Here is a 12,947-nt window from a genome sequence, read left to right as displayed (position 1 = left end):
TGTGATGCCAAGGGAATCATCACCTCAGTATATGCCAACTATCCAGGGTCCACCCATGACAGTTCCATTTTCAGAATGTCACCCCTAAACCGGGACCTAGAAGCTGGGCGGCATGGCGATACATGGCTGCTTGGTGAGTATAAATGCCTCTGCACATGCATGTATGTCAGATACTGAGTAATGTCACAACCCCTCTAATGATACCCATCATCACCTCCCCAGGGGACAGTGCCTACCCTCTGAGCACCCACATGATGACGCCAATTCAGAACCCCACCACACCACCCGAGGTAAGATACAACACAGCCCATATTGCAACCCGGGGCATAGTGGAGCGCACATTGGGAGTGCTCAAGTCACGCTTTCGCTCCCTTGACCGCTCTGGTGGGCAGCTGCTATACGCTCCCCCAGTAGTGTGCAGGATCATAGTGGCAGCATGTGTCCTGCACAACGTTGCAACCCGCCGGGGCCTGCCGGTGGACATGGTGGTGCCCCCACATCCCCAACCACATGCCCGGCCGCTGCACATGGGAGGGGAAAGGGCACATGGTGAGGCAGCCCATACGCAGCTGGTGGCTAATTACTTCACTTAAAATCACATCCCTGTGGAGTGCACACAGCCCTGGCACATACCAGCTGACAATCAATGATGATGACATAAGGGACAGTCAACTGTCTCAACCATGCCAGCCTGAGATTGGTTACCTGGAAGTATTACATTGTGTGCATCCCTACCTACTGAAAGACAACCAATGCTGTGTCACAGAAAGACACACATTTATGCTGCATGAATGACTACCCCCTTGCAAAATACAACATGAAAATAGTGCCATGTCACCAAATCCCTCCCATCTCAGCTACCCAACACACCATGGAATGTCATGCAATGTGAAAGCAACCAAATGAATGCACAACACATGACACAAGTGTCACAAAGTGCACTGTCCCAAATGGAAACAGGCCACAGACAATATGCTCCCAGTTATCAACAACAAACAGCACACATGAACAAATACTTACCAGAAACAGAATACAGCAACACAGGATGAAACAGTGGCAAAATAGGACAGTACAAAATATTTTTATTTTTTGTATTTTTATTTTTATTTCGATTTATTTTTGTTCAGGGAAACCCTGATAAATTTATCAAAAGCTTTGGTGCTTTACTGGAATTTCGAACCTCTCTTGTCGTCTTTTTGTGATTTTAAGACGAGATTTAAAGTTCTTAGTGTCATTTCTGGTTTCATCAATGTTCTGCCATGGTCACTGAGTGTAGACCCCGTTAGTGGGACCATTTATGTGGGCGGAGGTCTGTCACCTATCTGTTTGAAGGTTATCTCAATTAAGTTTGCCATTGCCACCGACCACCTAGTGGAATCACCTGATATTAGTCGGTTCCATAATTCATTTTCTTGGAAAATCCATGGGTTTTCAATCAATGGTAGCAGGTGGGCTGTTCTGTTTTGTTTGTTGTTATGACACTCTATTATTAGGTGTTTCAGCGTTTCCATTTTCTCAGTGTTTTTGCATAGGCGACATTCTGTTTTATCTAGGGCGCCTCTGATGCTTAAAATTTCTTGAGTCGGTAGTAAGTTTAGTCTTGCCTTCATGAGAAGTTTTCTTTTTCTTTTGTCGGGAAATTTTCTGCAGTATTTAATCAGAGATTTTACTTTGTTGAAAGTCGGCAGAAGGTGTGTGAGGAGTTTGTTGTTTGTAGCGAGTTCGAGAGTTCGTATCCAGGCCATCATTACCATTTTTTCCTTGATTCTGTCAGGATTTTCTTTGAGCTCTTTTTCAGAACACGCTATTTCTTGGAGTTTCTCTCTTCTCTTTTCCATCCATCTTTTCAGGGCTATGCATTTTGCGTTGTCGATCTCATCTTTGATGATGGTGAAGGCAGGCAAAGCCTCATCTAGGATGGTTTTCCTGAAGAAGCTCATAACGGCTTGGTCTACCATGGCTTCGAGGGATACTAGGCCTAGCTCTCTCCTGATTGCCGCCATAGATGTTGATTTGGGAATTCCTAAAACTGCCTTCCATATAAGCCCTTCTAATCTGGTCCAGATTTTGGGTGGAATGCAGAGTGAGAATTCCATGCCATAGGTCAAGGCTGGCACCACTTTGCCTTTGTAGAAATGTATGGCTGGGATCAGGGAAAACTTGCCGAATTTTTTGTCGATGTGGCGCATTTGTGCTGTTAGTCTTTTGGCTTTGTCCCATAGCATTTTTTGCATCGTCAAAGATGTACTCGAGCTATCCAGGCCAACGCCAAGGTATCTGATAGATTTTACTGATTCAATTTTTGCGTTTTCCAGATACATGCTGGTTGTTTTGATTGCTTGTTAGACGCTTTCTCGATCGTCAGGACTTTGGTTTTGTTTTTGTTAATTACGAGGTGGTTTTGGGCGATGTATTCAGCCAAATTGTTAAGTTTTTGCTGTAGGCCGATTCTGGTCTGATCGATTAAGATAATATCATCTGCGTAGGGTAGGATATCCATTTTTTCTCATCGACTGCGTTACATATTTGCGCATTCTGTGTGTGGGCTGACTTTTTTATCAGGGACCCGAATTCACTCGATTTTTTAGAAGCAAGTTTTTCCATCATGTCCTCTGCGTCATGTTGATATTGCAGCGCCCTGTGTTGTCTTAACCAGTTGCGATACCTTTTCTTCTCCTGGTGCCAGATCTCCCAATCTTCTATGGTGTTAGATTTTTTTGCTCTTCTGTTCAGACGGCGGCTCGTTATTCTTTGTTCGACCACGTCTTTGTCGAAAGCGTGGGGCGGTTGGGCTATTTTGTTATTATTCTTCAACGGTTTGGTGTAGAGTAGTAGAAGCGGTATGTAGTCTGGTCTTTCTTTTATGTTGTTTTTCGTGTTGGAACACACTTTCTTTTCCCATTCGAGCCTGATTTTCAAGATGTCGTGTTTTGTTAGCCTTAGTCGTGATCTCTGAGTGTTGACTTCTGTTTCTAAAGGGTATGTTGATTTTTTGCTTTTCAATACCTGCCAGAAGCAAGTTAACAGGTTGTGGTCACTGTTGTTGGTTTTTACAACACAGAAGTTCATCATGTATTTGGTTAGACCAGACTAGATATGTGTAACGCTCACCTGATTCCCACGGATGCGCTGATCCCGGCTGGGCTGCTATCGTTTCTTCAATTGAGAAGCGTAGAGCTCGGACGACTCTCAGGACTGGGCTTCCTCTTATCGAATGTCTGACTTGCAGGGTAAGTTTTATTAGGAGTATAAATGCTGAGCTCTCCATCCTGCATCTGGTGCAGGGGTGCGTGGATTCCAGTTACGTCACTGGATGAGTTCAGTGTTGAGGCTCAAGTCTTTTGCGGCCTTAGTTGTGGCACTGGTGCTGGGATGCCGAAGAGCGATGCCGCCGTTACTGCACGAGCGGATGACTGTAAGTATACTGTAGTCTTTAGGCTTTAAAAGATGGGCACCTCAATAATGTCCCTTTTCCTTTGTTTCAGGCCTCGGGATGCTGTGGGCGTAGTTTTCCGTTGCCGCTGCACGTGCCGATGCACGTAAGTATAATGTTCATTGGCCGCTTTTAATGGCACCACTAATAATGTCCTTTTTCTAGTTTTCAGGTGCCGGGATGCTGCGGGCTTTATATCCGTTGCCACTGCACGTGCCGATGCACGTAAGTATAGTGATCGTTGGCCGCTTTTAATGGCACCTCTAATAATGTCCTTTTTCTAGTTTTCAGGTGCCTGGTGCTGCGGTTGATGCGGCCGCTTCTGCGCGTGCAAAAACTGGTAAGTTAAGATGAATGCGACTGCCTTCACCCGAACCCCTTTTTAATTATGTCCTTTGCCTTTCAGGTGCAGAGAAGCTGCCGAAGAGAAGGCCGCGGTTAGCTCCATTGCAATCACGGATGGATCAGGTAAGCGGGCGCGGCTGCGAGCGAGTTGCACTTTTCTAACCTTATGTTTATTCTTTGCAGGTTTTGCCGGTGACTGGATTCCGGGATCTGGTAAGTATTGTTCTGTGTCTTTCTTCATCCACAGGTTGCTGCGCGGAAGCTGAAGATGACTCTGGACCTGGAATGCAGGAGCCGACTCGGTGAGCGTCCTGCTGCTGCTGCAGAATAACGCGAAGCACGTGTTTTCCATCGGGCGTGGTTTAAATAGCAGAGAAGTGCTTCCAGTGTGTGTTCTTCCACCGGTTCCACCCAGGTAAGAAAAGAGTTCCTGAATGGAGGGAATAGTTCCTCTCTGCCCTGATGGCTGGGGACTTCAACCAGACTGGATTGTTCTGGGTAAATATGCAGCATGGTCTGCCTCAGGTAAGTCCACCCAAGCATTATTACACTGTTTATCAATATGAGCCCGCCGCCTATGGCGCCGGGACTGAAACCCTTCATGAGCCTGGCGCCAGAGGTGCCAGGACACGGTCCAAAGGGCCCCTGTAGGGGTCTGCTGGGTCCGGAGTAGTGGAAGACGGGTCTGCTTCCGAGGGCGCTGGGCCAGTCCTGGCCCCTCGGGAGTAGCGCCCATGACAATATAGATGTGGTCTAGTGTTGCGCTTAATGTTCCACTTTCCAAGGATGGGATGTTTGTTTGGAATGGGAACAAGGTGTCGATATTTTGCATGTTTCTTCCTGCAATTAGCTCCTGCCAAGCTTTTCCTCGTTTCCTGGTGGGGTCTGAAATTGTCTGGTGCTTATTGCTGGCTTCAATTGTCTGTTGGAGGTGATTACAGCTTGCGTTTAGGTCTCCGCATATGATGATTTCAATGTCGTCGAAGTCCTCATAAAGCTTGTCGATCGTGTTGCCCATCTTTGAGCAAAATGTTTCAGTAGACATCCGCTGGGGATTCCAGTAACAATTGATGATAGCTAGCCTGATACTGTGGCCTCTGTTCTGTTTGGGGACCCGTCGGGGCCAGGTAGTCAGAGTCACCAACATTTCATACGCTTCTTTCCACTTTTTTGGTTCTTCCAGGCCCAGTCCTGTTTTGATTGCCGTCAAAAGGCCCGCTGATGGTCTGCCCAGCAGACCCTTTACTGCTGGAGAGATGTGGACTGTGAAGCATCTATTGTAGGTTTGGCCATCAACCATGTTTCTTGTAAACATAGTATGTCAAAGCTACCGAGGTTCACATCGCTTGGCTGTGTAAGGTGTGCGTGGCCTCGGGTGTTCCAGGATCCCAGGCATATAAGCTTGTTGGTGGGCCGTTCCTCTTTAAATGGTGAAGCGTTGCTGTTTGTGAGGGCCGGCCCAGGTCGTTGCTATTTGCTGCTCTTAGCGTTCCACATTGATCTCAGCCAGTTCCAGGGGCCTTGTGGTTTGCCCAATTCACAAGATTTTCCAGTGCATTTGATCTCGTCGAGCTTCACAGATGTCTCTACTCGTGGATAGTGATGGTGCTCGTTCTTGATCGGGCTTTTACCTCGGGTTTGATCATGTTCCTTGGGATTGACTTCTTGAGATTTCTTGGGTGTCGGGTAGATTTCGGTTTTATGACTTTCCTGTTTTTTTATTTCTTTCAAAAGAAGGCCCATCTCTTTTAATTCCTGGAATGCTTGCTGATTGATTTTTTCCCCACACTCTGATTCTATGTGTATAAAGGCTTTTGCTCTTTTGTTGCTGTGATATGGCTCTACTAGTTTGATGTCTTCTGTTTTTCTGTTTTTCAGGTGCCTTAACGTTTTGGCTCTGTGCATTATCTGGAGTATGGTCGGTCGGTTGAGTGGAGCGTGGTCTTTCTTAGGGTCTAGTTGTTCTATTTTGAGTAGACACGACCAGATGTTTCGTGTATGTCTGTCTTTTGCTATTTCCAGCGATTTTTTGCTAATCCTTTGCATTACCGAGTTTCCAGAAGGTTCTTTATCTTTGGAGTTCTGCTGATCGTATTGTTTGGGTGAATACGAGTACGTCGATCCTTTACTTTGGTGACTCGTCGTATCGGGGATGTAGTAGCCTTTCGTGTCGCAAGTTTTCAGACCTTATTCGTTCTTGTGGTCTCGTGTCCGATTTTTCTCTCACCTCTTTCTGTTTGCTTGAGGATTTTAATTCTGTTAGAGAGAAACCCATCTGCTCGATTTCTTTAAAAGCTTGGTTATTGATATTTTCAATGGCTTCTGCTTTTATGTTTAGGTATGTTTTAGCTACAGTTCCGCTGTGGTAGGGCTCTACTCGCTTTAAATCTTCGGTTCCGATGTTTCTTAGGGATTTGGTTTTCCTCATTAACTGGAGGACGGTGGAGCGGTTTAGAATGAGGTACTCTTTGTCCCTTTCTAGTTGTTCGAGTTCGAAGAGGCAGGTTGTTTTCTTTGTTTTTTGTGTTTGGAACTCTGTCCTGCTTCTCCATCTGGTTTTCCGTGGAGTAGTTTTTTCATGTTTGTTGTCTATGTTTTGTTCCCTATCCCTAGGCGTCTTTGCGTGTTGTTTTGTTTGTGGTGCTCCGATGTTTGATTCTAGGGGAGCCTTCTCTTTCACAGCTTTAGTACGGTCGTCCCTTTTGAGTGACTCTTTGTTTTTTTTTGGGGGCGTGAGGTCTTCTTCTAAGCTGCTTGAGACGTTGTGATTCATATGTTGTGATAGGTTCATTAGGACTCTGTCTAGCATGAACTCTTCTGTTGTTCTTGGGGAGCTGATTACAATGGTTTTGTCCGTTTTGTTGTCGCTATGGGGTATTGTCGGTTCCATGGGTGTAAATATCGAGTGTGTCGTTTCCGCCCTTGTTTTCTCCTGGTCTCTGTTTTTATTTTGGACCATTTTATCTTGGCTTTGTTTTGGCGGAATTTTTATGTTAGATGTGTTGTTTTTTTTTTACAGCTGTTCCTGATCTGAGTGCGTTATTGGCGGCGTGTCTTTTGACTTGGGCGGAGCGACAAGTAGCCGTTCCAAGTTGGTGATCTTTTTTTCCAACTCTTCAATTCTTATGTTTCTTGTTTGTACTTGCCCATTTCTCACGTCCTCCATCGCCGTTAGATAGCTATCAACGTGAGAAATGTTTGCAGTCATGTTAGTCAGGATTGCCGTATTGTCACAAATCTCTTCTTTTATTTCCTCATATAATTTGCAGAAGGGTGCTAATACCACTGACATTGCTGACATGATTGTGATCATGTCTGGTTTCTCGTTGGAACTTGCTTTCTGCATTCCTACTGCTATGTCGCTGAGGCGACGATTTTTCGGCATGGAGTAGGTAATATCAGGCCTTTTTTGTCTTATCATTGGCTCATGATTTGGATGTTCCGTCGACACACTCACGTCGTGGTCTGCTGTTTTTTGGCTTTTTGAAAGTCTTTGTTTGGGAATTCGAGGCCATTTTGATACTCCTCTCCGTCCGAAGTCGTTGATGGCGGCAACTTTAGAGTGTCCATCGCCAGGTGTGGTTTAGTCCATTCATATCTTTGCTCATTAATGTTTTTTGGGGAGCTTTGACCTGGGAAGCTATTTGGGCTTGGAGGCTGGGTAATCGTTTCCGTTGATTGGGCTTTCTCTGCGGGCTTTTCTGGTACTGGATGTGCTGTAGGTTGAGGTTGTATTGTTTCTAGATTATCATTAGTTTTTTTTTGTCGGTAGTTCATTGTTTGGTTGGCTTTCACTCTGAGCCAGGGCATTGTCATCCATTATGTCAAATTTGTTACTGTTTTGGCCTTGGGTGTTATTTTCCAGCGTTGCCGAGGGAGCAGTATCTGGTCCCGCTGGTACAGTTTTTTGCGTCCAGATCGAATCCGTGATTTTCTGCTTATTAAAAGAGGGTTGGTTGAGTGCTATTTCCAGCATCTACGCATCGGAGACTTCAAGTTCTGTGGTCAGTTTTCTTTTATATTGCTGTGTGAAGAAGGCTTTTAGGGTGCGTGAGAGAAAGTGGTTTGGTAACGTGTTGTTGGGCTTTCTCCTTCTTTTGATCACTTTAACCAGTCCGTACTCGTTAGGAGTAGGCTTCGGTTCATTCACTACCTTTCTCAAACTTTTTTTGGCATTGGCTTTTTGGCTTTTGTCAGTTTAGCGTCTTTTTTTGTTTTCGTTTCCTATCTTTTTGTCTTTGAACCTTTTGATGTTGACTTTGACTGTTATTCCTCAGAGTTATTAGCAGAGTGTTCCGATTCGATCGATGACTCTGGATGAGAAATCTCTTCTATCGACGCACTTGTGGTCACACAGATGTTGGGCGGGTTAGTGGCCTGCTCCTTGGGCCTGGTCAGTAGCTTTGTCTGCATCAGGGGCGAGATGACTAGTAGTTGTACAGGCTGCACAATGGGGTCATTAACTTTTTCCAGCCGGTGAAACAGAGCTTTTGTTGTTTGGCCCATTCGAGGTTTGTCTGTGCTATGCAGTTTTAGGACAGGGTTTGCGATTTTTCCATTACTTTCGTAGGAGGAGGTTTCCTCTTTTGGACTCAGGGTGCTGCAACTCTTTGGCCCTCCTGCAGGTTTAACTGGAGAGGGGGGCTCGATGAGTAGGATTTCTTCACCCCTGACTCGCGGGGGCAATGACCCTTGTACATCCTGTACTCTGTCTTCTTTTTCGGGCCCCGGACTTTCGTCCCTGTATTGGTAAAACGGTCGTTTGATTGCCGCGCTGTGCCCCGCCCCCACCCCGTCACCTGCGTTCCATTCGGCCTCAGGCGGGAGCCGTCCTCCGACAGCACCTGCACCGAGGGCGTTCGCCATAGTGGCGGGTGGTGGATTGCTCGCGGCTACCGGCGGGGGCAGGGGAGGCTCATTAGCCGGTATTCCGGATTCGTCGGTCTTTCTTTCACGGTCCTCTGACCCGGGCACGTGGGAGTGGTCTGACAGCCCGGTCGGAGTTGCGGGCAAAAGGTCCTTGCTGGTCTCGGTGATGCTGTCTACGCTTTTTCTTATTTCTCTTTGGTTTGGAGAATCAGCCAGCGCGTGAGCTTGTTTCTCCATTGCTTGCAGCATAGGGTGAGTAGATTTTGTCATCCTTGGGATCACCCCAGTTTCTGTTGTAGGCTTGGTTGACATATTTAGGCTTTCTTGGCACGCCTCCACATAATCGCTCTTCGTTTTGTTGGATTGTGCGGGGAGTGAGGCCATTTTGATACTCCTCTCCATCCGAAGTCGTTGATGGCGGCAACTTTAGAGTGTCCATCGCCAGGTGTGGTTTAGTCCATTCATATCTTTGCTCATTAACGTTTTTTGGGGAGCTTTGACCTGGGAAGTTATTTGGGCTTGGAGGCTGGGTAATCGTTTCCGTTGATTGGGCTTTCTCTGCGGGCTTTTCTGGTACTGGATGTGCTGTAGGTTGAGGTTGTATTGTTTCTAGATTATCATTAGTTTTTTTTTGTCGGTAGTTCATTGTTTGGTTGGCTTTCACTCTGAGCCAGGGCATTGTCATCCATTATGTCAAATTTGTTACTGTTTTGGCCTTGGGTGTTATTTTCCAGCGTTGCCGAGGGAGCAGTATCTGGTCCCGCTGGTACAGTTTTTTGCGTCCAGATCGAATCCGTGATTTTCTGCTTATTAAAAGACCGTTGGTCGAGTGCTATTTCCAGCATCTACGCATCGGAGACTTCAAGTTCTGTGGTCAGTTTTCTTTTATATTGCTGTGTGAAGAAGGCTTTTAGGGGGCGTGAGAGAAAGTGGTTTGGGAACGTGTTGTTGGGCTTTCTCCTTCTTTTGATCACTTTAACCAGTCCGTACTCGTTAGGAGTAGGCTTCGGTTCATTCACTACCTTTCTCGAACTTTTTTTTGGCATTGGCTTTTTGGCTTTTGTCAGTTTAGCGTCTTTTTTTGTTTTCGTTTCCTTTCTTTTTGTCTTTGAACCTTTTGATGTTGACTTTGACTGTTTTTCCTCAGAGTTATTAGCAGAGTGTTCCGATTCGATCGATGACTCTGGATGAGAAATCTCTTCTATCGACGCACTTGTGGTCACACAGTTGTTGGGCGGGTTAGTGGCCTGCTCCTTGGGCCTGGTCAGTAGCTTTGTCTGCATCAGGGGCGAGATGACTAGTAGTTGTACAGGCTGCACAATGGGGTCATTAACTTTTTCCGGCCGGTGAAACAGAGCTTTTGTTGTTTGGCCCGTTCGAGGTTTGTCTGTGCTGTGCAGTTTTAGGACAGGGTTTGCGATTTTTCCATTACTTTCGTAGGAGGAGGTTTCCTCTTTTGGACTCAGGGTGCTGCAACTCTTTGGCCCTCCTGCAGGTTTAACTGGAGAGGGGGGCTCGATGAGTAGGATTTCTTCACCCCTGACTCGCGGGGGCAATGACCCTTGTACATCCTGTACTCTGTCTTCTTTTTCAGGCCCCGGACTTTCGTCCCTGTATTGGTAAAACGGTCCTTTGATTGCCGCGCTGTGCCCCGCCCCCACCCCGTCACCTGCGTTCCAGTCGGCCTCAGGCGGGAGCCGTCCTCCGACAGCACCTGCACCGAGGGCGTTCGCCATAGTGGCGGGTGGTGGATTGCTCGCGGCTACCGGCGGGGGCAGGGAAGGCTCATTAGCCGGTATTCCGGATTCGTCGGTCTTTCTTTCACGGTCCTCTGACCCGGGCACGTGGGAGTGGTCTGACAGCCCGGTCGGAGTTGCGGGCAAAAGGTCCTTGCTGGTCTCGGTGATGCTGTCTACGCTTTTTCTTATTTCTCTTTGGTTTGGAGAATCAGCCAGCGCGTGAGCTTGTTTCTCCATTGCTTGCAGCATAGGGTGAGTAGATTTTGTCATCCTTTGGATCACCCCAGTTTCTGTTGTAGGCTTGGTTGACATATTTAGGCTTTCTTGGCACGCCTCCACATAATCGCTCTTCGTTTTGTTGGATTGTGCGGGGAGTGTGTAGTGGGCACTAGCCGTACTTGGTTTCCTGGCTGATTTCGCCCTGGGGTGCACTTTGGGCTCCATTAAAGTCTTGCTACGAGGCTGCAGCGGACTGCGGCAGACTGCTCCTGAACTCAGCTCCCAACTCCGCTCACCGCTCCGCGGTGGGGTTGGGCTGATAAGTGAGACTTAAAAGGACGTCGGCCGGCTGCAGAATGCTGTGGGGACTGCGGCAGACTGCTCTTGAACACAGATCCCAACTCCGCTCACCGCTCCGCAGTGGGGTTGGGCTGATAAGTGAGACTTCCGCAAAAGGACCTCGGCCGACTGCAGAATGCTGTGGGGACTGCGGCAGACTGCTCCTGAACTCAGCTCCCAACTCTGCTCACTGCTCCGCGGTCAGGTTGGGCTGATAAGTGAGACTTCCGCAAAAGGACGTCAGCCGGCTGCAGAATGCTGTGGGGACTGCGGCAGACTGCTCCTGAACTCAGCTCCCAAATCCGCTCAAAGTAGTGCAAGTCTTACAACCTGAATAAACCAGCACATCGACCCCTTCCAACTGCAGAGGGTTGCTGTCAGGCAAATGTGTCAGTGTACTGCATACAACATGAACTGCATCTGCAAAGGAGATGGCCTTGTGAAGACATGAAGAAGGTACCTGTGAATAAGGAGGAAGACATGGATGCACAAGCACATATCAATACACCATTCAAAACAACAACATTCCCCACTAGGGATGTCCACACAGTTTTGACTACAGACTGCCCACACAGCTCATGGGAGCCCAATGTCACTGTGTAAGTCACTGTCACTTGGTCACACCCTTTGCAAGCCCATGGAAAGGGGAAGCAGGAGGGGTGTGTGTGTCATGAACCCAAGAATCTAACCCAAAGTCAGGACAAGCCTGCATGTGCCCAGCTGGAATACACAGTGGATGCCCACGGGAGCCACAAAAGGCAACACACTGTAAAAAGAAAAAAGAAAATACAAAAATCAAAAATGCCCATGTGTGTACCGGGGGGGATGCCACCCAGTTTGTTGAAGGACAGGGTGCACCCCAACACCCACCTGCGTGTATGTTGGAGAAAAAAAATACCTCCATGGGCTCATGGCCTGCAGGGCTACACCAATGTGGGAGAACTGCTGTAGCTCTCTTCACCCTCTGGTGCTACATCAGGAGGTGGCGGTGGTATGGAATGCAGCCCACGCAAAGCCCTGGTAGCAAGCATGCGAGTGTGGAAGGTCTCGTTCTGGACGATGATAGTAAGGAGATCCCCAAGCAGCACCTCACGGGTTGCCTGCATTTCTGCACGCATGGCCTCGCGTGATGCCCGGATCTCCTCACGAGTTGCCTGCAGCTCAGCTGAGAGCGAATGTGTGAGCTGCTCCAGCTGCTGTTCTGACCTAAAATTTTGGGAAGCCTCAAGTTCACCCAGAGTCTCCCTGAGGAAATGGAGTTCTAACCTCATGGCTTCCCTGTGGCCCTGTAACTCTACAGATATGGCTTCGCGCAGAGTCTCCAGTGCTGCCTGTCGGTCCCTGATGGATGCCAACATGTCTTCCCTGTGTGATTGGCAAATGGAGTCTGTTGCCTGCTGTTGTTGCTCCATCTGCCTTTCAGGGGGGAGAATGGAAGTGGCCACCCTCTCCATTGCCCGACCCATCATTTCAACCGATTCTCCCTGTTGTGCTGCTATACTGTAAATGGAATTTTCCCATACAGTATTGCCTGGTGGTGTACGGCCACCGCGTCGGCAGGCACCACACTGTTTGGGGCTAGGCGATCTGCACATTGCTGTGCTGGCACTGCCTGAGGCTGCAGGACTGCATTCCCCCTCTGATCTGCTGGCCCAGGAACAGGATCAGATGTAGTGGAGTGTGACCCTGCATCCGTAACCGCCAAAGGCGTAGTTACCAACACTGACATCCCCATAGAGGGGCCTACTCCCGGTGCAGGTGGGTTGGACAGAACAGCATCCCTGCCAGAAACACTCACCTGCGACAGCACATAAGTCCCACTGTCCGATTCAGCACCTGAATCATAGAGGTCTGGGGAGGTGCAACCAGAGACACCCGTGGACAGTATGGTCTACAGGAGGATAGGGTTTTCACCCACCACCACACCACATCCTCCACTGGTGCCCGGTTGTGGATGAGATTCCTCCTGGGTCTGCACCATCTCCTCAACCTCAACAGCATCA

This window comes from Ambystoma mexicanum, chromosome 2q (assembly GCF_040938575.1).
Source record: "Ambystoma mexicanum isolate Mex_15411 chromosome 2q, UKY_AmexF1_1, whole genome shotgun sequence".
Taxonomy (NCBI): Eukaryota; Metazoa; Chordata; class Amphibia; order Caudata; family Ambystomatidae; genus Ambystoma; species Ambystoma mexicanum.
Note: the sequence above shows the minus strand (reverse complement) of the source record.